We start from the raw sequence: 24864 nt of genomic DNA, 5'->3' as shown, positions 1-24864 counted from the left end.
CTTGTCATCGTGAGTCATCTTTGAAATTTAAGTGCTGTTCTGACTTGGTCAAAGAATTTTCATCGGTCGTTTTTCAAAGTAGACAAAAGAACGTACTTGTAATTCATTTCTACACACTCACTCCTACAAATTTCCTTTTCTGCTCTTCATATAGTTCCTAATTCCTTCACTTGTGTGATTCTAACTGAAGGGGAACTTACCACCAACCAACGCCTATGAAGTTATATCAGTTGAGACCCCTGTAAGTATTTGGAGTAATATCCTAGTCTCATTGCGAATTACATGATTTTTATTGATCGTTACTGTTCGCTCATGGCTTTGAAAGGACTTTAAATTTATGTTTTCAATGCTTGTTACGCAACATCAGTTGGAACCTTTGAATGTTGGGCTCCATAAAGGTTCCCTTTCTGTGCAGCGACCGTGGGATATAAAATTATAAAGAATGTAGCAACCAGTCTATCATGATATAAATCTTCCAAGGACAGTACTTCTACTTATGGCACGTATCGGTTAGAAAAATACACCGATGATGACTGATATCAGTCGAAATCGATTTGCAGCAAGATAAATAAACTATGTTTCCGCGACTGGTTGCTACATTCTTTAAAATTTTAATCAGTTCGAACCTCTTCATAATATGATCGTTTGCAATTAATGCAACATATGTATATAGCGAGCGTTGTTGAAGACTGTGTGCGTCTCACAGACACCTATTGATATATGTTTCTATTGTATTCCTTGCAATTCCTGCTTTCGTCTGCGGCAAAGATTCCCGACCTGGGATGATTGTCCTCTAAGGGGGTTAAATAGGATTCTATGAGGAGTAAACCAAAAGGGCTCGATAGTATTTTGGTCTCAAATCGAAATTATCCTCATAACATCACTATTTTGTAAGACTATAATACTGCTTACGTAAGTTACAGGTAATTGCATTTCCTTCAAACAATACCACTGTCACGTGACACAGTATGGTGGAGATCAGATCTTGTGAACCGAATGTATCGTTCTTCCTCACACATTCCTCCACCCCCTACACACGCACATTGCACGTGCATCTCCTGTATGAATGTAATATGGTATCATAAACATCATGTGTTTCAATTATCTCTTCAAAATTCCTGTCCCATTCTGTAGGTGACACTCTTAATATACTAGCAGTTGCATCCTTATTCACTTTGCAGCAATAAAGTGACTGACAGCGCAACACAGCAGAATGTGTATAATTGCTTCTACGCTTTTGTAGGGTCTACACTGCATTATTATTATTATTATTATTATTATTATTATTCTTTCTTTCTTTCTTTCTTCTCTCAGACGTTATGTCTGGTCAAAAATGGAAAGTGACGTGGACCTTGATCAAGTGTGACTTCCTTTTAACTGTACGGTATATGTTATATAGCATTTAGGAACTTTCGGGTAATTGAACATATATCAATAATTACGGATTTCTGTAGTTGTATATATAAGTTTGGATGTAGCTATATTGCATTGATGTACTGGTGGATATTGCGTGGTATGACTCCTGTAGTTGATAGCATAATTGGTATAATGTCAACTTTATCCTGATGCCACATGTCCTTGACTTCCTCAGCCAGTTGGATGTATTTTTCAATTTTTTATCCTGTTTTGTTTTGTATATTTGTTGTATTGGGTATGGATATTTCGATTAGTTGTGTTAATTTCTTCTTTTTATTGGTGAGTATGATGTCAGGTTTGTTATGTGGTGTTGTTTTATCTGTTATAATGGTTCCGTTCCAGTACAATTTGTGTTCATCATTCTCCAGTGCATTTTGTGGTGCATACTTGTATGTGGGAAAGTGTTGTTTTATAAGTTTATGTTGTAAGACAAGCTATTGATGTATTATTTTTGCTACATTGTCATGTCTTCTGGGGTATTCTGTATTTGCTAGTATTGTACACCCGTTTGTGATGTGATCTACTGTTTCTATTTGTTGTTTGCAAAGTCTGCATTTATCTGTTGTGGTATTGGGATCTTTAATAACATGCTTGCTGCAATATCTGGTGTTTATTGTTTGATCCTGTATTGCAATCATGAATCTTTCCGTCTCACTGTATATATTGCCTTTTCTTAGCCATGTGCTGGATGCGTCTTGATCGATGTGTGGCTGTGTTAGATGATATGGGTGCTTGCCATGTAATGTTTTCTGTTTCCAATTTACTTTCTTCGCATCTGTTGATGTTATGTGATCTAAAGGGTTGTAGAAGTGGTTATGAAATTGCAGTGGTATAGCTGATGTATTTATATGAGTGATTGCTTTGTGTATTTTGCTAGTTTCTGCTCCTTCCAGAAAGAATTTTCTTAAATTGTCTACCTGTCCATAATGTAGGTTTTTTATGTCGATAAATCCCCTTCCTCCTTCCTTTCCTGCTTAATATGAATCTTTCAGTTCCTGAATGTATGTGATGTATTCTATATTTGTGGCATTGTGATCGTGTAAGTGTACAGAGTGCTTCTAGGTCTGTGTTACTCCATTTCACTACTCCAAATGAGTAGGTCAATATTGTTATAGCATAAGTATTTATAGCTTTTGTCTTGTTTCTTGCTGTCAGTCCTGGTTTCAGTATTTTTGTTAGTCTTTGGCTATATTTTTCTTTTAGTTCTTCTTTAATATTTGTATTATCTATTCCTATTTTTTGTCTGTATCCTAGATACTTATAGGCATCTGTTTTTTCCATCGCTTCTATGGAGTCGCTGTGGTTATCCAATATGTAATCTTCCAGTTTAGTGTGTTTTCCCTTGACTATGCTATTTTTCTTACATTTGTCTGTTCCAAAAGCCATATTTATATCATTGCTGAATACTTCTGTTATCATTAGTAATTGGTTGAGTTGTTGATTTGCTGCTGCCAGTAGTTTTAGCTCATCCATGTATAGCAAATGTGTGATTTTGTGTGGGTATGTACCAGTAATATTGTATCCATAATTTGTATTATTTAGCATGTTGGATAGTGGGTTCAGAGCAAGGCAGAACCAGAAAGGGCTTAATGAGTCTCCTTGGTATATTCCACGCTTAATCTGTGTTGGCTGTAATGTGATATTATTTGAATTTGTTTGGATATTAAGTGTGGTTTTCCAATTTTTCATTACTGTGTTTAGGAACTGTATCAATTTAGGATCTACTTTGTATATTTCCAATATTTGTAGTAACCATGAGTGGGGTACACTATCAAAAGCTTTTTGGTAATCAATGTATGCGTAGTGTAGCGACCTCTGTTTAGTTTTAGCTTGATATGTCACCTCTGCATCTATTATCAGTTGCTCTTTACATCCTCATGGTCCTTTGCAACAGCCTTTTTTTCTTCATTTATAATTTTGTTCTGTGTTGCATGTGTCGTTAACTTCTGTGTAATGACTGAAGTTAATATGTTGTATATGTTGGTAGGCATGTTATGGGGCGATATTTAGCTGGGTTTGCTGTGTCTGCTTGATGTTTAGGTTTCACATAAGCTATTCCATGTGTAAGTGTATAAGGGAATGTGTATGGGTCTGCAATGTAACTGTTAAATAATTTAGTTAGATGTGAATGTGTTGACGTGAACTTCTTTAGCCAGAAATTTGCTATTTTATCTTTTCCAAGGGCTTTCCAATTGTGAGTAGAATTAATTGCTTGGCTGACTTCATGTTGCAAAATTATCACTTCAGGCATTTGTGGTATCATCTTGTATGTATCTGTTTCTGCTTGAATCCACCGTGCATGCCTATTGTGTTGTACTGGGTTTGACCATATGTTGCTCCAGAACTGTTCCATGTCTGATATGTTTGGTGATTTGTCTATTTTAATGTGTGTGTTATCTATTGTCTGGTAAAATTTCTTTTGGTTTGTGTTAAATGTTTGGTTTTGCTTCCTTCTATTTTCACTATTTTTGTATCTTCTAAGTCGTTTGGCCAATGCTTGTAATTTCTGCTTCTTTTCATCTACTTGCTCTATCGCTCCTTGTTGTGAGATTTTACCTAACCTTTTTCGTTTTTCTTTCTGAAATTTCATTTCTTATAAATTGTGTTAGCCTTCCAATGTCTTTTCTCAGTTTTTCTATTCTGATCTGTAGCCTGTGTTGCCATGCTGGTTTTGTGGGTTTCTTCTGTGTGTTGGTTGGTTCTGATCTCTGCCTAGTGTGTATATTTAGTGTAGTGAGTGCTCCTATATAAACCAGTAGTTGTAACTCTTCCATAGTTGTGTTTTCATTTGTTTTGTTGTGTATGATTGTGTTGATAGTTTTTATTGTTGTTTCGACTTGTGGGTAATTTGGCGGTCTATGCAAGAATGGTCTAATGTCTGTATTTGTGTCTTTGTATTCTATATATGTCAGCTGAATTTTTTCTTCTATATCTAAGATGTGTGTCACTTTGTGTTCTATTTGTGCTTGTTCTGGTGGCTGTCTTAAGATTTCCTTTTCCTCTGATTGTTTAATTGATGCGTATTGTTCTTTGTTCGTTTGCTCTGGGATGTTTGAATCCATTACTGTATTTTCTTCTTCTTCTTCTGATTGCTTATTATTTTGTTCCAGTATTTGTTGTACTTGTTGTTTGATGTTTTCTAATTCTAACTGGGGTATCATGTTATTTTTGATTATTACACGGATCTGATCAGCTAGTCGTTGTTCTGTTAAAAATTTTAATTCTGGGTATCTGATAATAAATGTTGTGTATACTTGTGATCTGTATCCAGTTGTGTTGGTTCCTAGGTTTGTTGCTTGGTAATAACAGAACATGAGGTGTCGATTAACTTCATCTCACCATCTCATCCTCTGTCATTGTTTTCCTTCTAGGGTGGTTGCAGGAAGCATATCCTGCAAAACACCTCTATTTGGATTTAAATCATTTTCCAGTTGGCTAGCAGTGTCCTAACCATTATGGGCGGGCATAGGGTTCAACCGTCGTCCCCGACCATGACGGCGCTTGTCCGAGGCTTCTTTAGTTATGTCCTGAACCAACTAATCACACTTAAAGGGGGGTTAGCCCTATTAGAGGTTTGTTCTTTTCGTCGCCTTTTACGACTGGCAGAACATACCGGAGGCCTATTCTTTTCCCAGGCCCCCACGGGGTTTATTATTATTATCATTATTGCTACTATAATTACTAATGGCAGTAGTCAGACACACAGAACCGGCAACCTGGAGTCTTCCAATTTCTACCAGTTCAGGAATTAGAGTGCAGCAAGAAAGCAATTCACAAGCAACGGCCACGTAATTCGCTCAAATAACAGTCCGCTGATTTGCGAACGCGATGATCTATCCGGATATTCAAAATGGTTCAAATGGCTCTGAGCACTATTGGACTTAACATCTGAGGTCATCAGTCCCCTAGAACTTAGAGCTACTTAAACCTAACTAACCTAAGGACATCACACACATCCATGCCCGGGGCAGGATTCGAACTTTCGACCGTAGCGGTCGTGCGGTTCCAGACTGTAGCGCCAAGAACCGCTCGGCCACTCCGGCCGGCTGATCTATCCGGATAGCAAGCCAGATGGATTTTACTGGATTTACATCAGGGGTGTTTGGTTGCCGAGACATCAATATTTCACTATAATGCTTCTCAGCCCACAGCAGCACGTTTCTGGCTCCGAAACACAAACAGTTTTACTCGTAAAACTTGACATCGCCGTGGGGATAGACATCAAGTATGAAGGGATGCAGGTGGTTATCAGCTGCGAGCGTGTCTTCGATTATTGCTACCGGTCCCTTGGAAGAGCAGAAGAATGTCTCCTGTAGCATAATTCTGCTCCCACCAGCCTGTGTCCGTGGCGCGCTGCATGTTTCGAGACGCCGTCCACCTCTGTGATAGCGTTTGTGCAAATGACCACAAACTTAATGTACCAAAAAATGCGACTCACCCGAAGAACTGACACGTTTTCATTGATCGATAGTCGAATCCCGATGATCCCGTGCCCACTGAATCGTAATTGACGATGTCATTGGGTCAAAATGAGAACAAGTAGAGGTGGTCTCTTGCTGTGCTCCATGTTCAACAGAGTACTGCGAATGGTGCTCCCAAACACTGGTACGTGCATGAGCATTGTGCTCTTTCGGTAAATATGCCACGGATCACTATCGTTCCTACTAAATCTCTACTACTTTACAGAGCATATAAAACTCCGAACCCCGTGTCGGGTGAAGAGTCGTGGATTTTCAACTATTTAGCGCCTAGTGGGAGCTTCACTGTCCTATCTGATTTCCGTATATTCTCAGTAGAGTAGCACGTGAATGTTACATACCTTTGTTACCACGTTACGCACTCACACCGGCATCAAGAGGCATCCAGAGTCGAGTAGGGCAGTGATCATAATATGTTGGTTTGTCAGTGTAAGTACAGTGCACACATTTTAATTAGGTTGATATTAAACGGAGTTGCAGGGTTGCAGGGTGGGAATGAAAGACGTGTTGCAGAGGACGCTTCTTTTGTGTCTATCCTCAAAGCGGAGTGTTGTGGCGTAACAAGCTAGCTACGCCACACTCAGAAGGGAGCCGAAAGGCACGCGTCCACACACGCCGACTGGCGTCAAGTCTGGAACAGGATAAGTAGTGAATTCTCATAAGAAAAGTATGCAGTTCCTCGAATACTTATCTCTTATTTATCCTTGTGGTACATCGCTCTTGATTATACAAATAAGACTCTCTTCAGATACGGTTAATGGCGCCTTGCTAGGTCGTAGCCATGGACTTAGCTGAAGGCTATTCTAACTGTCTCTCGGCAAATGAGAGAAAGGCTTCGTCAGTGTAGTCGCTAGCAAAGTCGTCGTACAATTGGGGCGAGTGCTATTCCGTATCTCGAGACCTGCCTTGTGGTGGCGCTCGGTCTGCGATCACACAGTGGCGACACGCGGGTCCAACATGTACTAAATGGACCGCGGCCGATTTAAGCTACCACCTAGCAAGTGTGGTGTCTGGCGGTGACACCACACGGAGAGTTCGCATTCTTTTCTAAGAAGTTACGTCTAGTACCTGCGATGGACTGAGAAATGTTTCATCATTCTATAAAATAATTTTTTAAATACAAGCAATACCTCTTATCTCACTGACTTATTAGCTAATAGTTTAATAAAACAGCTACAAAAATTGAATTAAATTTAGCTTAGTAATTTTAGTAATGAAAATGTTCGAAGGAATTTCTTCTTTATCCTGAAGTTGAGGATGGCAGGCGGAGAAGAGGGCTACCAGGTAACATCTGATTAGATTCGTGAGTAATGATCTTCCAGAGGGTGGGAAACAGTGATCTAGGAAGGTACTCAAATACATTATTACTAGTTATAGAATGTACCTGTTGTTTTATGTTTGTGTTTGTGATCCCTTATAGGCTTTCTTATAGACGAAAGTAGACTGTATTATTTGCTGCTGCTCCTAGTGTGTTGCGACTGCATCGAATGGGTTAGAGCTTGGTAACAAAATACTCTTCTTTTGTACCAGCCTGCCCTGTAACAATCAAATACTAATAACTACTATCGAATTACTCCTTTCCACTGATAGTACAAAAGAGTCATACTATTCAGGGTCGGGTGGGTTTAAATCACTTCGTGGATTATTATTTTGCGTCACTAGTAATTAAATATAGTAAAAACTTCTATTAAAGTGTTTGGATCAACAGAACCTTGCATAATTTCGTAGGGTTCCACGGCCGGTGTCTTTTGGGATAAAATAGTTGTGGGTACTAGGCCGCGTTATTCTCAACTAATAAAACAACTAATTTGCCGATATTTCGTCCTACTTTCTGCAGTCCTTCAACCTGAAGAGGACCGAAGCAAGTATGTTGAAAGGCCGGCAATTTAGTTGTTTTATTAGTTCACACTGACGCGCCTCAGTACCCAACATAATTTTATCCGGAACGTCGCAAGTTATTGAAGAAAACGGGCACGTCGTTTCAGATTTAAAACAAAATAGGGGTTAGATGTAACGTACGTTGACATTTTCGTATAGGATTGGGAAACATGAGTTGACCTTGTGTTTGATGATTCGGGGATGCAGAATACTATACGAATGAACGTGGACCTTGTTACCATAGGTCATAGATCGAATGAAGAGATGCGAGAAGCAAGGCCCATGTTGATGTCACCTTTACTGACGTCCTGAAAATGTTGCGTACATTTGCGGTCCATTGCTTCGCAGGGTTTTTCAAAGTTACACTGACAAACTTCGGAAAGATGTAGAAAGTGTCTCGAGGAACACGTGTCCAGAAACGTCATCCAACGGCGCTCCATAGTGTCCAAGTTATAGGCCCCGGCGAATGTATATGTACATACAGGGTGATTCCGTGATGATGTTACAAACTTTCAGGTATTGTGGAGAATGATAAATGTATCAATTTGAGGTAAGGTTCCCTGGTACAGAAACGAGCTAGTCGGAAGTTATCAGCGAAAGTCTTCCTGATACCTCTGAAAGTGGAATAGATGGGTACCGCTGTTGCTAACATTGTAGAATAAGCAAGTTTCAGAGACTATGGACCAAAAACAGAATTAAAACGTGCATTAAAATTTGGCTTTAAACTGGATGCCTGAGGAGCTATGAGCATTTATTTATCTTCTCTAATATAAAACATATCCCCTCTGTCAAACAAGTGCTTATAGCGCTTACGGTACGCATTTTAGATCCCGCGTTTAGTACACAGTTTTTCTTGTTTTGGTCCGTACTACCAACTCCGAAAGTTGGCTAAAAGTGGTTCAAATGGCTGTGAGCACTATGGGACTTAACATCTTAGATCATCAGTCCCCTAACCTAAGGACATCACACACATCCATGCCCGAGGCAGGATTCGAAACTGCGACCGTAGCGGTCACGCGATTCCGGACTGTAGCGCCTAGAACCACACGGCCGGCAAAGTTGGCTACACCATAGTCTTAGGAACAAGAGTACCCGTACATGTACTGCAGCCAGAGGTATCAGAACGATTTTCGCTTGTAATTTTCGACTCATTCGTTTCTGGACCATGGTTCTTTTCTTCCAGTTGATACATTTACGCTTCACAATCGTGCCTAAAAGTTTTTAATGTGATTACAGAATCAACGTGTATATACATACACACATATACAGGCGGTGGCGCCAATAACAAAGACGTACGTACCGTCGTTGGATGACATTCGCGGGCACAGGTTCCTATCCTCATTTTATTCTTCAAGACACCTTCGACATCCCCTCGAAGTTCACCTGCGTAATTTTAAAACATCCTGTATCTTTAGAAAATGAATGTATGTTCTGATATGTATGTGTGTATGCTCTCTCCTCTATCTCCTCATTCCCCTCTCTCTTTCTGTTCATCACCACCCCAACTTCCTCTGTCGATCTCCTCATACCACTCTTTCAGTAGTCTCCTTCTCCCCATTCAATCAGTCCACGTCTTCGTCCCTCCTCTCTGTATCAGTGTCCTCGTTACCCCTGTCTCTGTCCATTCCCTGCTTAATGCGCTGGTAAACCCACTCCCACCCCAATGCGAGGTAAGTGGCTCTTACCACCACAGAGCTTCTCTTCAGACCGCTACTGATATGAAACTTCCTGGTAGATTAAAGCTGTGTGCAGCACTGAGACTCGAACTCGTAACCTTTGCGTTTCGCGGGGAAATGCTCTACCAACTAAGCTCTTCGAGCACGAATCAAGGCCTGTCTTGGCTGCTTTACTTCCACCAGTTCCTCGTCTCCTACGTGCAAACCTGTGAGTCGGGCTTGTGTCGCTCAGTTGGTAGAGCACTTCTCGCAAAAGGCAGAGGTCCCGAGTTCAAGTGTCAGACCGGCACACAGTTTTACTGTGATAGGAAATTCATATCACAACCCACTCCGCAGCAGAGGGGACATTTTTTTCTGGAATAACTGGTGTAGCAAGTCGGGTTTAAATTGATGCAGTAGCTTAGTTGGGGGAGAGGACGAAGGTGGAAAATGGAGGGGGGTTAGTGGACAGGAAAAGGAAGAGAGCATGAGGAGGCAGATTCACTAGGGAGATGGTTCAGAAGAGAGGAAGGATGTAATGAGGCATGTGGAAGTGCTACACGATTTGTGAGGATGCAGGTGGAAGGGAGTCGGGGGATGGTGGCGTAGGAGGTAGAGGGGGTGGGGGGAGATGGGGGTGGGGCAGAGAAATACAGGGCCAGTTTAAAGCGCAAGTAAGATAAGTAGCTACTTGCGGCATCAGGCTGAGAGGGCGCCCGAGCCGCCGAATTTTGTGTACACAGTGAATATTGGCGAAAACTTACCTGGGTGAATGCATATGACAGTTGCGTAAAAATTTTCAAGTAAATATAGGCCATGAAGAGTCGTTTGCGAGATAGTTGCGAATGTGTGGTTTCGAGTCACTACTGACTTCAGTATCAAAATTAATTTTGTGCAAGATGGTATGAATGCGTTTGAAATGTTAATTTTCGAATAAGTCTTCATTTAACTGAGTTTGAATTTCATCGAACAATGAAGTTTTTATATTAGCACTTATTCTTTTTTCTGGAAGTTATCGACAAAGATTGTTGTCTTACGTTATGAAAAGCAGTTTATTTTCATATTTCTAAATACTTTTGTAAGTTCCCGAATCCTCTTAACTTTAACCATATCTGTAACTAACGGTGAAGGTAGGTTTTTCAGTTCCTAGGAAAAAAATTGTTAGCTCACATAGTGAGGAACTGTGGAAATTATACATGATTTTTAAAAGAATATTTCTCACACACGAATTTGTGCCGCCGTTTCAGTTGGTTACAAAAAATTTTGAACGTGTTAATGAGTTTTCGATTGCTTCCAAGGAAAACTTTCTAAAAGTCAACTACTAGTGATGTCTTTCCTGATGTGGCGCAGAACGCAGGCAGTTAAACATTTTATTATGTTCAATATAACATTATGAAGTTTTATAATATTTTTGTATTTCTGTTTTTCTCCCGATAAAAAGTGAACTAACTGATAAATTATAGAATTAAAAACCTCATCACTGAATTAAGAAAATATCACAAGTATTATTTTTCATCCGTTCTACTCAATTTGATACATACAACTTATTGTAAGCTATAACAATACAATAGAACCAGTTCCCTCAGCTTCCACTAACATCGGTTACATTTCTCAGGAATTAATTTAAATGGAAACGAATCGTTTATTCCTTTAGTATTTAGCACCGGAAAAAGATTAACAAATCTATTTCTGTTACACAGGAATGTGTACATATGACTTACTTTTAAGAAGAAAATAACCCACTTTCACAAATTACTAGATTTAAACTCATTTTTAAAAATGTTACAGAGAGTCAAGGGAAGGCACTAATGTCTGAAGGTCTGAGGGAAGGGCTAAGGGAGCACCAAAAAAATAGGTGAATTGTGTGGAAAAATATTCTCGAAGTGGTCCTGGAGAAAAAGAAGCAATAAGTTAGATTAAGGAAGATACTTACATTTTTCCTGTTTGTTTCACGTTATCTGCATATATTTCAACAAAATATAGTATGTACATGACTAAACTGGTATTTAAAAGTAGTGTGAGATTAAAATTCCCTACTATCTCTAGGGATGGAAATGAGAATTAAAAGATGGGCGACACGTATAAATGTTGTAAAACAATAAGTTAGTAATTCTTTCCAGTATTTAGTTGATTTGGAATACTTCAGAAATATGAAGTAAACGTTGTCTTTTCTTTGTGCAGTTCATTGTGTCAACTAGATTGCGAGAAAGTGTACTGCAACAAGGCAATCTGTTTCGAGATCAAAGACGACTCCAAATGGCTGTACACCACACATAACATTAAATTCCTCTTTGGAGTCGTATGTTGTATAAAAGCAGCGAATCAGACATATATGTGTGCGCCCTGTATGCGGCACACACGTACGCAGGTGAAGTTGAATGTAGTAAATTAATAGGAGGGTGGTTTCATAAAAGGAAGAATGGAACATCTTTGTTGCGCCTTCATGGTTGGTAAACTTGATTATTCCCACTAACGTGTAAAGAACTTCATGCAATTTACAACGTTCACTTTATTCTTGACAGCCGTCTGAATTGATCAGTTTGTCGACTGCGATAGAAAATGGAGAAAACCAAGTTTAATGCTTTCATATGAATGACTGCCCCCCATGAACCATGGACCTTGCCGTTGGTGGGGAGGCTTGCGTGCCTCAGCGATACAGATGGCCGTACCGTAGGTGCAACCACAACGGAGGGGTATCTGTTGAGAGGCCAGACAAACATGTGGTTCCTGAAGAGGGGCAGCAGCCTTTTCAGTAGTTGCAGGGGCAACAGTCTGGATGATTGACTGATCTGGCTTTGTAACATTAACCAAAACGGCCTTGCTGTGCTGGTACTGTGAACGGCTGAAAGCAAGGGGAAACTACAGCCGTAATTTCTCCCGAGGACATGCAGCTTTACTGTATGATTAAATGATGATGGAGTCCTCTTGGGTAAAATATTCCAGAGGTAAAATAGTCTCCGGGCGGGGACTACTCAAGAGGACGTCGTTATCAGGAGAAAGAAAATTGGCATTCTACGGATCGGAGCGTGGAATGTCAGATCCCTTAATCGGGCAGGTAGGTTAGAAAATTTAAGAAGTAAAATGGATAGGTTAAAGTTAGATATAGTGGGAATTACTGAAGTTCGGTGGCAGGAGGAACAAGACTTTTGGTCAGGTGATTACAGGGATATAAATACAAAATCAAATAGGGGTAATGCAGGAATAGGTTTAATAATGAATAAAAAAAAATAGGAGTGCGGGTTAGCTACTACAAACAGCATAGTGAACGCATTATTGTGGCCAAGATAGACACAAAGCCCATGCCTACTACAGTAGTACAAGTTTATATGCCAACTAGCTCTGCAGATGATGAAGAAATTGATGAAATGTATGACGAGATAAAAGAAATTATTCAGGTAGTGAAGGGAGACGAAAATTTAGTAGTCATGGGTGACTGGAATTCGTCAGTAGGAAAAGGGAGAGAAGGAAACATAGGTGAATATGGATTGGGGGGAAGAAATGAAGCAGGAAGCCGCCTTGTAGAATTTTGCACAGTGCATAACGTAATCATAGCTAACACTTGGTTCAAGAATCATGAAAGAAGGTTGTATACCTGGAAGAATCCTGGAGATACTAAACGGTATCAGATAGATTACATAATGGTAAGACAGAGATTTAGGAACCAGGTTTTAAATTGTAAGTCATTTCCAGGGGCAGATGTGGATTCTGACCACAATCTATTGGTTATGAACTGCAGATTGAAACTGAAGAAACTGCAAAAAGGCGAGAATTTAAGGAGATGGGACCTAGATAAACTGAAAGAACCAGAGGTTGTACAGAGTTTCAGGGAGAGCATAAGGGAACAATTGACAGGAATGTGAGAAAGAAATACAGTAGAAGAAGAATGGGTAGCTCTGAGGGATGAAGTAGTGAAGGCAGCAGAGGATCAAGTAGGTAAAAAGACGAGGGCTAATAGAAATCCTTGGGTAACAGAAGAAATATTGAATTTAATTGATGAAAGGAGAAAATATAAAAATGCAGTAAATGAAACAGGCAAAAAGGAATACAAACGGCTCAAAAATGAGATCGACAGGAAGGGCAAAATGGCTAAGCAGGGATGGCTAGAGGACAAATGTAAGGATGTAGAGGCTTGTCTCACTAGGGGTAAGATAGATACTGCCTACAGGAAAATTAAAGAGACCTTTGGAGAGAAGAGAACCACTTGTATGAATATCAAGAGCTCAGATGGCAACCCAGTTCTAAGCAAAGAAGGGAAGTCAGAAAGGTGGAAGGAGTATATAGAAGGTTTATACAAGGGCGATGTACTTGAGGACGTTCTGGAAATGGAAGAGGATGTAGATGAAGATGAAATGGGAGATAAGATACTGCGTGAAGAGTTTGACAGAGTACTGAATGACCTGAGTCAAAACAAGGCCCCGGGAGTAGACAACATTCCATTAGAACTACTGATGGCTTTGGGAGAGCCAGTCATGACAAAACTCTACCATCTGGTGAGCAAGATGTATGAGACAGGCGAAATACCCACAGACTTCAAGAAGAATATAATAATTCCAATCCCAAAGAAAGCAGGTGTTGACAGATGTGAAAATCACCGAACTATCAGTTTAATAAGTCACAGCTGCAAAATACTAACGCGAATTCTTTACAGACGAATGGAAAAACTGGTAGAAGCGGGCCTTGGGGAAGATCAGTTTGGATTCCGTAGAAATGTTGGAACACGTGAGGCAATACTAACCTTACGACTTACCTTAGAAGAAAGATTAAGGAAAGGCAAACCTACGTTTCTAGCATTTGTGGACTTAGAGAAAGCTTTTGACAACGTTAACTGGAATACTCTCTTTCAAATTCTGAAGGTGGCAGGGTAAAATACAGGGAGCAAAAGGCTATTTACAATTTGTACAGAAACCAGATGGCAGTTATAAGAGTCGAGGGGCATGAAAGGGAAGCAGTGGTTGGGAAAGGAGTGAGACAGGTTTGTAGCCTCTCCCCGATGTTATTCAATCTGTATATTGAGCAAGCAGTAAAGGAAACAAAAGAAAAATTCGGAGTAGGTATTAAAATTCATGGAGAAGAAGCAAAAACTTTGAGGTTCACTGATGACATTGTAATTCTGTCAGAGACAGCAAAGGACTTGGAAGAGCAGTTGAACGGAATGGACAGTGTCTTGAAAGGAGGATATACACTCCTGGAAATGGAAAAAAGAACACATTGACACCGGTGTGTCAGACCCACCATACTTGCTCCGGACACTGCGAGAGGGCTGTACAAGCAATGATCACACGCACGGCACAGCGGACACACCAGGAACCGCGGTGTTGGCCGTCGAATGGCGCTAGCTGCGCAGCATTTGTGCACCGCCGCCGTCAGTGTCAGCCAGTTTGCCGTGGCATACGGAGCTCCATCGCAGTCTTTAACACTGGTAGCATGCCGCGACAGCGTGGACGTGAACCGTATGTGCAGTTGACGGACTTTGAGCGAGGGCGTATAGTGGGCATGCGGGAGGCCGAGTGGACGTACCGCCGAATTGCTCAACACGTGGGGCGTGAGGTCTCCACAGTACATCGATGTTGTCGCCAGTGGTCGGCGGAAGGTGCACGTGCCCGTCGACCCGGGACCGGACCGCAGCGACGCACGGATGCACGCCAAGACCGTAGGATCCTACACAGTGCCGTAGGGGACCGCACCGCCACTTCCCAGCAAATTAGGGACACTGTTGCTCCTGGGGTATCGGCGAGGACCATTCGCAACCGTCTCCATGAATCTGGGCTACGGTCCCGCACACCGTTAGGCCGTCTTCCGCTCACGCCCCAACATCGTGCAGCCCGCCTCCAGTGGTGTCGCGACAGGCGTGAATGGAGGGACGAATGGAGACGTGTCGTCTTCAGCGATGAGAGTCGCTTCTGCCTTGGTGCCAATGATGGTCGTATGCGTGTTTGGCGCCGTGCAGGCGAGCGCCACAATCAGGACTGTATACGACCGAGGCACACTGGGCCAACACCCGGCATCATGGTGTGAGGAGCGATCTCCTACACTGGCCGTACACCACTGGTGATCGTCGAGGGGACACTGAATAGTGCACGGTACATCCAAACCGTCATCGAACCCATCGTTCTACCATTCCTAGACCGGCAAGGGAACTTGCTGTTCCAACAGGACAATGCACGTCCGCATGTATCCCGTGCCACCCAACGTGCTCTAGAAGGTGTAAGTCAACTACCCTGGCCAGCAAGATCTCCGGATCTGTCTCCCATTGAGCATGTTTGGGACTGGATGAAGCGTCGTCTCACGCGGTCTGCACGTCCAGCACGAACGCTGGTCCAACTGAGGCGCCAGGTGGAAATGGCATGGCAAGCCGTTCCACAGGACTACATCCAGCATCTCTACGATCGTCTCCATGGGAGAATAGCAGCCTGCATTGCTGCGAAAGGTGGATATACACTGTACTAGGGCCGACATTGTGCATGCTCTGTTGCCTGTGTCTATGTGCCTGTGGTTCTGTCAGTGTGATCATGTGATGTATCTGACCCCAGGAATGTGTCAATAAAGTTTCCCCTTCCTGGGACAATGAATTCACGGTGTTCTTATTTCAATTTCCAGGAGTGTAAGATGAACATCAACAAAACCAAAACGAGGATAATGGAATGTAGTCAAATTAAATCGGGTGATGCTGAGGGGATTAGATTAGGAAATGAGACACTTAAAGTAGTAAAGGAGTTTTGCTATTAGGGGAGTAAAATAACTGATGATGGTCGAAGTAGAGAGGATATAAAATGTAGACTGGCAATGGCAAGGAAATCGTTTCTGAAGAAGAGAAATCTGTTAACATCGAGTATAGATTTAAGTGTCAGGAAGTCGTTTCTGAAAGTATTTGTATTGAGTGTAGCCATGTATGGAAGTGAAACATGGACGATAAATAGTTGGGACAAGAAGAGAATAGAAGCTTTCGAAATGTGGTGCTACAGAAGAATGCTGAAGATTAGATGGGTAGATCACATAACTAATGAGGAAGTATTGAATAGGATTGGTGAGAAGAGACGTTTGTGGCACAACTTGACTAGAAGAAGGAATCGGTTGGTAGGACATGTTTTGAGGCATCAAGGGATCACAAATTTAGCATTGGAGTGCAGCGTGGAGGGTACAAATCGTAGAGGGAGACCAAGAGATCAATACACTAAGCAGATTCAGAAGGATGTAGGTTGCAGTAGGTACTGGGAGATGAAGAAGCTTGCACAGGATAGAGTAGCATGGAGAGCTGTATCAAACCAGTCTCAGGACTGAAGACCACACAACAACAAGAATGACTGGACTGTTAAAAATGAAAACAGAACTGCATATGTTCTCTTCGACTCTGCACCACCACTGAGACTGCTGAGAGTATAGAAATCTTAATTGTTGAGGTGCATAATATCCTCAGGCAGAATTGGCTATGAGGAAGCTGTGTGTGAGTTGGGGACCGCGACTGCTCACAGTAGACCAAAAGCGATTCCACAACAACATTTCAGCACAATATCGGGCAATGTTTAATGGCTATCCGCAAGATTTTTGCGATGATTTGCGACTGCTGCTGAAACCCGAATCCATTATTAAGCAGCAGATTCGAAACGGGTGTCAAAAAAAATGGAGCAGGCTGGCGAAAGTGCACCGAACAAGGGAAAGACCATTTCGGCAGCTGGTGATGCGATGGCCACTTTTTCTTGGGAATCCGAAGGAATAATGGTCATACATTACTTGAAAAAAGGCAGAACCGTAAGTAGACCGCATTACGCTTCATTGTTGGGTAGTCTGAAAGTTGCATCGGCTGAAAAGCTGCCACGTAAAACGGTGCTCCTTCACTAGGATAAAGCACCATCCCACACATCCCCAATAACAGTTTCGGAAGTGCATGAACTGGGCATTTAGTCGGTTCCTCACCACCCTATTCACCAAATGTAGCACTTAATGATCTCTTTCTGTTTCTTAGCTCGAAACTTTGATTTGCTGGGTAGAAAATCAGAGGAGGAAGTCATGATTGCCGAGGAATGGTATCCTGGAAGGGTCATACACAATGAAAGCTATCCTGGCAGGGAACGCGACAGTGAAAGTTAACACTTTTGGGGACTATATAAAAATAATTGAGAATGTGTCCAAAATGTAGTTTGCTGACAACGTTTGTTTTCCCAGAAAAACATAGACTGACTTAATTTATGCAAAACACCTAATGATAAAATATCGTAAACAACTACAGGTGGTTCAAGATTGCAATGGACAAGGATCCTGGGTGGCAAAAGTGAGTAAAGCACTCTGGCCCTAAAAATGTGGATAATGCGATCTGAATTAATCTGACGTTGAGCAGACTTTGACTGTTGAAATCTACAGAAGTTTATATTGGTACAGCTGAGAACAAATAGCGGTTGTGATCTGTACGCCTTGTCAAGGCAGAGCAGCAATACATTACCCTGTTTACTTTGTGCAGCGATGTAACTTGCAGCTGGCAAGATGTAAGCGGCGGAGGCGAGGTGTGAAGTGGCACCTGTGAATCGGTCGTGGCCATTAAAGAAATGCAAAATCTCACGGTCTAGCGATCTGGCATACGGATCGCAATATACTCTCTACCAGAGCCCTGAAATCACGGTAGATTTCAATGTGTGACACACCCGTTCGTTGGCCGTACCAAGGACCAATTTGGCTAACTTATACGACAGAGTTCACGAGCATACCAAATGTCAAGAATGGTAAACCAAAACGAATAAGTGTGCCCTCGGCAAACGAGATGTTTCAAATCACACTGTCAGTACATTAACAGCTTCAGCACAGGCTCTCCAGTCTAACCACTTTGCAAGTGAATTCAGTCTCAGGACTGATCCCAAGTACCAATCACACTTCCAGAGATTCGACCAGAAGTTGGTTCCACACCAAAGTCCAGAGCGCGAGCACCTCACAATTCCCTCAAGAGAAGACACCGCCTTCACCCCATCTTCAGCCAATCACAGGGTTTTAGAGGCGCTAAATCTCCCCTCCTACACGTTAGCACAAAGCTCTAAGAAAAAAAAGAAACCGCCAGTTACTGGCTTTTTCATGTTTTTGCGGTGGGAGAAGATGTTTTTCTCCGTATTCGCGTCGCTTCCCACGTCAACAAGTCGACAGATGCAAACTTAAAGTTCTAAATTGCCTGTGCATTGGAGTATGTTAGTCCTAGCTATTATGTGTCATAAAGATTCTATGTCTAAATGTTTCTCAGACGCCACAGTTTCTTATACGACCGTGGCGGCCTAAGGAAGTGGGTCACTATTTGCAGTATTGGTGAACACGAAAACGTGTGAATTTTTACTAGCCATGGCGCTGCACACAATGCCCGGCTTAAGACTCCACTATGTAGACGCGTCTCTTCCGTCCATCGCCCCCAGCCCAGCCTTCGGCTGGCGCCAATCTAGGTATGGTTGCATTGTCCTGCTTGAGACCCATCTCGACTAGGGGGTGCTCCGCCACTTGCTTTCAACTTCCAACATGTCGTTTCTACGAACCACGAACCATAAACATACCTGATGCTTTTAGCACCCTACCGGCTCCATCAACGCCTTCTGACTTTCTAGAGTCTCGCTCAAGTTGCGTAACGCTGTAACAAAATCTTTATGAAAATTACATGAGAGAGTAACTTGTCCTCTCTCACAGCCAGCGAGTTATTTCCAGTGGATGACAGAACAAATTTTTCCTGTGGAATGGGGAAGCTGGAAGATGACTGCAGAAAGTGTATATCCCTTATAGGAGACTACGTCAAGAAGTAAGATGAGTTGTTTACAAAGTAAAAATTTTTTCTTGCTTTTTTTAAACCAAACTTATAAATGCACCCTCTTATTTAAATAAATATCCCAGCGCCTTTTTACTGACTAAAGAGCGTAAAATGCTTTAGTATATTGAAGTCAATGAGGAAATGTTGACAGAAGTGACCGTCAGGCGTATCACAAGAAAATACACTACGGAGTGTGTCACCTTCAGAGGAGAAAAAGTACACTACTGGCCATTAAAATTGATACACCACGAAGATGACGTGCTACAGACGCGAAATTTAAGCGACAGTAAGAAGATGCTGTCATATTCAAATGATAAGTTTTGCAGATCATTCACACAAGGTAGGCGTCGGTGGTGACTCCTACAACGTGATGACATGAGGAAAGTTTCAAACCGATTTCTCATACACAAACAGCAGTTGATCGGCGTTGCCTGGTGAAACGTTGTTGTGATGCCTCGTGTAAGGAGAAGAAATGCGCACCACCACGTTTCCGACTTTGAGAAAGGACGGACTGTAGCCTATCGCGACTGCGGTTCATCGTATCGCGACATTATTGCTCGCGTTGGTCGGAGTGTTCAGGAGGGTAATACGGAACGCCGTGCTGGACCACAACGGTCTCGTATCACTAGCAGTCGAGATAACAGGCATCTTATCAAGATGGCTGTAACGGATCGTGCAGCCACGTTTCGATCCCTGAGTCAACAGATGGGGACGCTTGCAAGACAACAACCATCTGCACGAACAGTTCGGCGACGTTTGCAGCAGCATGGACTATCAGCTCGGAGACCATGGCTGCGGTTACCCTTGACGCTGCATCACAGACAGTAGCGCCTGCGATGGTGAACTCAACGATGAACCTGGGTGTACGAATGGCAAAACGTCATTTTTTTCGGATGAAACCAGGTTCTGTTTACAGCATCATGATGGTCGCATCCGTGTTTGGTGACTTCGCGGTGAACGCACATTGGAAGTGTGTATTCGTCATCGCGTGATGGTATAGGGTGCCATTGGTTAAACGTCTCTGTCAACTCTTGTTCGCATAGACGGCACATTGAACAGTGGAAGTTACATTTCATACATTTCAGATGTGTTACGACCCGTGGCTCTACCCTTCATTCGATTCCCGTGAAACACTGCATTTTAGCAGGATAATGCACGACCGCATGTTGCAAGGTCCTGTACGGGCCTTTCTGTATACAGAAAATGTTCGACTGCTGCCCTGGTCAGCACATTCTCCAGATCTCTCACCAATGGAAAACGTCTGGTCAATGGTGGCCGAGCAACTGGCTCGGCACAATACGCCATTCACTACTCTTGATGAACTGTGGTATCGTGCTAAAGCTGCATGGCAGCTGTACCTGTACGCGCCATCCAATCTCTGTTTGACTCAATGGCCAGGCGTATCAAGGCCGTTACTACGGCCAGAGGTGGTTGTTCTGGGTACTGATTTCTCAGGATCTTCTCACCCAAATTGCGTGAAAATGTAATGACATGCCACATCTAGTATAATATCTTTGTCCAATGAATACTCGTTTATCATCTGCATTTCTTCTTGGTGTAGTAATTTTAATGGACAGTAGTGTATCACAAGAGCCCTAGCACAACCTCACTTAATAGCTGCAGATGTCTAGGACTACACAGAAAAGACAGATCTTGTGGTCCGAAAACAAACTCGTAGCCGAAACTTAAATGCCCGGTCCCGCTAGACTGCCTGACGGAATTGTTCGCAGTGTGAGCACTCGGTCGCCAGATCAATATTTTCCCAACTAACCCGAGCTGTGTGCTTCGGTCAGTTACTATGCAGTGTGCCTGTTGTTAGGCTCTAACTGGTGAACGCAGCTTTCGTCTCGATTAACAACCCTTCTCGGTACTGCATATTTGTGCCAAGTATTTGTCGTTCCCCGATGTTGACACCACACTCGACACAATTCAACTGTGACTGCATTCCGATCGCCACCGTGCGTCATCACTCGCGAGTTGCTCACCAGCTCCCGTGCCTCTGCAGTTTACTCTTTTTCGGCTGTGAATAAATATTCCGTCTGTGGATCACTAGCTAGTGAATGATTACTCTCACCATTACTTGGCAGGCGACAGCACGGAAATTTATTCCCAATAAAAGTTATAGATTTGTTTGGTTTTTCTGAATACGCAAAGTAAGGGAAAAGCGGTTGCTCTGCTTGTATGAAACTCTCGTATCGGTATCCGTGCGTTAGTAATTTCAATAGTTCCGTTATTTAATTAACTGGTATCACATTGTGTACATCACATTCGCAATAAAGGTTTATCAAATAAAACGTGTAATTTAAACAAAACATTGCAGAGATAATTACAATACAGATACATATATACATAGCTACAAGCTCGTCTTTAAATGTTTACAATTAACTGAATACTCTTGCTAAAGAATGCCTTTACGGTGCACAAGGAATCGTTAAAAAGAAAAAAAACTCTAATCAACATTTGTGATCACTTAAGCTGCCTGTCAGAAATTTAATTTCCTTAGGCAGAATATCAAACAACCTTATATAACTATTGACACAGTCGATCACTTGCTAAATGGAAGGTTTATTTAGACCCCATTACCTTAGTTTCAACGCATATAAGAACATCTTTTTTCCGAATGAATTAATGAAAACGTGTTTTGAGAAATTTCAACGAGACGTTCATATTTGTAGAGACAGCTTTGAGATTTGGACAGGTAAAACATTTAAATTTTGTACATGGCTTGAGCAGCAACCTCAGGATAAGATCATTCGGAATTACTAAACCGCCAATCAGTAGCAAAGTGGAACGTATTGTTTAAACCCCTTTGCATGGTTTCAGAGTTTATAAAAACATTGTCTTCAGAATCAAACAATGACAACATGTTTTGGGAATATTGAACGAAATATCCGTGTATGTAGAAACAGGCTTTCAGACATGGATAGGTAAACTTTTAAAATTTTCCACTTGGCTCGATTAGCAGCAGTAAGACAAAACTTCCTTTAAAATTAATTAACAGCCAATTAGTCGCAGGATGGAGGGTTATTCAAACCCTTTTACGTGGCTTCAACGTTTATAAAAACGTCTTCATCAGAATGAAGCAGCAACAACCTGTTTTGATAAATTCAAAAGGAAACGTTTGTAGAGACAGCGTTTGAGACCTAGTCAGGTAAAAATTTCAGAATTTTCTACATCGCTGGAGCAGTAATCGTAGGATAAAACCTTATTCTATAATTAATAAACAGCTGAACAGCTGTAAGTCTCACAGGCTGTCTCTACATTTATAGAGATTTCCTTGAAAAGTCTCAAAACAGCTTAACACTACTTCCTTCTGAAGAAGACGATTGCATAAACGTTGAAGCTGTGGTTAAAGAGTTTAAATAAATTTTCCACTTTGCAACTGATTGGCTGTTTATTAAATCCACAAGAAGACATGTCATACGATTGCTGCTCAAGCCACGTACAAAATGTTAAAATATCAAAGAGTGTTACAGCTCAGCATTCCTTCGTATTCAGTGGCACAATTAGATTTGTTAGAAGGAAGTGGAGATCAATTTGCCTTCCAATATTGTACTGGTGAGAATTTCTATTCTCAAACTGCAGTAGACTGTAGACTGCTGAAAACAATTTTCGTGCATGAGTAAATGCACTGGGAGGGCTTTTTAAAGAAGCCTGCGAGAAGTGTGTGTGTGTGTGTGGGGGGACGGGGGAGGGGGGACAACAACATGTAACAGTAATTATAATTATTTTCAGAAGATAGTCTTACTACCCGCCTGTCGATGGCTGGTCTTATAACTTCAAACAAGCCATTTTCGGGCTGAGTCGTCTGTCTTCAGGTATGTTTACAATATAGAAGTTAATGTAAATTCGGTTCTCATTCTGGATTTATAACATATACCTGTTGTGTACATAGTTCCGCGTAGTCCGCGCGTACACAACTTTCCCAATAGAGCGCGCCCCGCTAAGCACAACAGCGCAGGCGCAGCGCTCGTCCGTCTCCACACTACGAGATGGCGCTGTCTTAGAGACGGACCAAATTTTGCTTCCGCCGATCCGCGTATTAATATGTAACGCAGCCAATGAGATTGCTGCTAACGTAGAACCTTTCATCCTCGCGGATCACACTCACACAGTAATACCTGAACGCTCGAGGTATTATAACGAGTGTACAGGCCTCCGATTAGTCAGTCTGCATTAGTCTGTAGTCAAGTTTCAGTCTCTGCCTAATAAGATCATCATATTCCTGTATTTTGCCATGAAGATAAATGTATACACACTTTGTCAAGTATCAGACATATGTGAGAATAAGATTAACGTACCAAGACCAAAGGAACTTCAGACTGTCAATTGCAAATAGCATCCAGAATCAAGTTAAATAATTTTATGTTGTTATTATTTTAATAAATGTGTGTGAAAATTAATCAAGTTCTGTTTAAACTTGTCACCATCAATCTGCTATTCTAAGCATGCAAGTGTAATTTCTATCGTCTGACCTAACGGCAGAAGATAAACACGCCACGATAAGACCACGAGACATATTGCTGACACTCGCCTACTTCGTTAGAGCGACAAGTCAAATAATCTGATGGTGTGTGTACCGAACGTCTTACAGCATGCACACCACAATACCAAAGTCCTACTTTGTATGAAATAGCATTTCTCGTAGTTGCAGAGTTACCAGTATTAAAATAACTCTCAGTCTCTCTATCATGTACTAAAGTTGCAAGGCCGTTACGACTGATCGTATATACCAAGGAGACGTAGTACGTTACACAGCGTTTGTATTCTAACTACGTAGAAAACAAAGTAGCACTCTAATGTTATTAATAGAATATCACAACCTAACTGCCATTTACTTTTATATTGTTTAACAGATTTGAAAATAGACGATACTAACCGAAACCGGTGAGTTAGAAATAGTAAAAGCGAACGACAGACGGCATGTCAGTCCTGTAGTGTAGTATTGTTTATGGTTTCTTACATTCAAATTCGCTACCACCGTTTAGAGACAGTTCGGGACTAAATATCGGAAGCGACCACCTCAAAGGCATATTGATGTTAACCGTTACAGTCGTATCAGGGAAACGGACTGTGTATCAAACCGGACGCCGGGTCAGGGCCGACCAGCAGTCAGTGAAGCAGTAACTGAACAAATTCGTCAGTTTTACATTAGTAGTCCAGGTAAGCCAACGGCATGTGTCAGCTTAGAACTGAGTATGGCTGATATTGTAGTGTACAAGGTATTACGGACGCCCCTATCACTCAACCCTACGAATTGGAACTACTGCCGAGTCATCCGTAACTGGAATATCGTACCTGGACATGCTTGAACATTATCTAATGGGTCAGTTACAACAGGATATGGGCACAGAACCCATTTTCCAGAAAGAGGGCTCACCACTCCATTATCATCATGAAATTTTCGCAGTCTCCCTAGGAATATACCGACTTTAATTGGGCCCAGTGGAACAATATCCTAGCCAACATCACATTTAAAGATTACTTTTGTGTAACTAGTTTATAAACACCGTGTATGTATTTTGTTCGAACTGCAGGTATACGCAGTGAATTTATAACACTAATTTCTGTGTGCTATTTAACACAATTGCAAGGTGTTTAGTTCCTTTCGACGACAATTTACTAGTCTTTACTTTAGTTCATATCGTGGTTCAACTTTAGTTTTGAGATA

The sequence above is a fragment of the Schistocerca americana genome, chromosome 4 (genome assembly GCF_021461395.2).
Source record: "Schistocerca americana isolate TAMUIC-IGC-003095 chromosome 4, iqSchAmer2.1, whole genome shotgun sequence".
Classification (NCBI taxonomy): Eukaryota; Metazoa; Arthropoda; class Insecta; order Orthoptera; family Acrididae; genus Schistocerca; species Schistocerca americana.
This window is presented reverse-complemented; position numbering follows the sequence as displayed.